Here is a 1,412-nt window from a genome sequence, read left to right on the forward strand (position 1 = left end):
GCTGTTTATCAGTTTTGTTTATCTTCTCAAAGAACCAGCTTTTAGTTTTATTGATCTTTGCTATTGTTTTCTTTGTTTCTATTTCATTTATTTCTGCTCTGATCTTTATGATTTCTTTCCTTCTGCTAACTTTGGTTTTGTTTGTTCTTCTTTCTCTAGCTCCTTTAAGTGTAAGGGTAGATTGTTTATTTGAGATTTTTCTTGTTTCTTGAGGTAGGCTGTATAGCTATAAAGTTCCCTCTTAGAACTGCTTTTGCTGCATCCCATAGGTTTTGGATCGTCGTGTTTTCATTGTCATTTGTCTCTAGGTATTTTTTGATTTCCTCTTTGATTTCTTCAGTGATCTCTTGGTTATTTAGTAACGTATTGTTTAGCCTCCATGTGTTTGTGTTTTTTACTTTTTTTCCTGTAATTCATTTCTAATCTCATAGCATTGTGGTCAGAAAAGATGCTTGGTATGATTTCAATTTTCTTAAATTTACTGAGGCTTGATTTGTGACCCATGATATGATCTATCCTGGAGAATGTTCCGTGCACACTTGAGAAGAAAGTGTAATCTGCTGGTGTTGGATGGAATGTCCTATATATATCAATTAAGTCTATCTGGTGTATTGTGTCATTTAAAGCTTCTGTTTCCTTATTAATTTTCTGTTTGGATGATCTGTCCATTGGTGTAAGTGAGGTTTTAAAGTGCCCCACTATTATTGTGCTACTGTCGATTTCCTCTTTTAGAGCTGTTAGCAGTTGCCTTATGTATTGAGGTGCTCCTGTGTTGGGTGCATATATATTTATAATTTATAATTGTTATATCTTCCTCCTGGATTGATCCCTTGATCATTATGTAGTGTCCTTCCTTGTCTCTTGTAACATTCTTTATTTTAAAGTCTATTTTATCTGATATGAGTTTTGCTACTCCAGCTTTCCTTTTTTTTAAAATAAATTTGTTTATTTATTTATTTATTTTTGGCTGTGTTGGGTCTTCGTTTCTGTGCGAGGGCTTTCTCTAGTTGTGGCAAGCGGAGGCCACTGTTCATTGTGGTGCACGGGTCTCTCTCTGTCGTGGCTTCTCTTGTTGCGGAACACAGGCTCCGGAAATGCAGGCTCAGTAGTTGTGGCTCACGGGCCTAGTTGCTCTGGGGCATGTGGGATCTTCCCAGACCAGGGCTCAAACCCATGTCCCCTGCATTGGCAGGCAGATTCTCAACCACTGCACCACCAGGGAAGCCGTCTCCAGCTTTCTTTTGATTTCCATTTGCATGGAATATCTTTTTCCATCCCCTCACTTTCAGTCTGTGTGTGTCCCTAGGTCTGAAGTAGGTCTGTTGTAGACAGCATATAGATTGGTCTTGTTTTTGTATCCATTCAGCAAGCCTGTGTCTTTTGGTTGGAGCATTTAATCCATTCATGTTTAA

Source organism: Physeter macrocephalus, chromosome 7 (assembly GCF_002837175.3).
Source record: "Physeter macrocephalus isolate SW-GA chromosome 7, ASM283717v5, whole genome shotgun sequence".
NCBI classification, from domain to species: Eukaryota; Metazoa; Chordata; class Mammalia; order Artiodactyla; family Physeteridae; genus Physeter; species Physeter macrocephalus.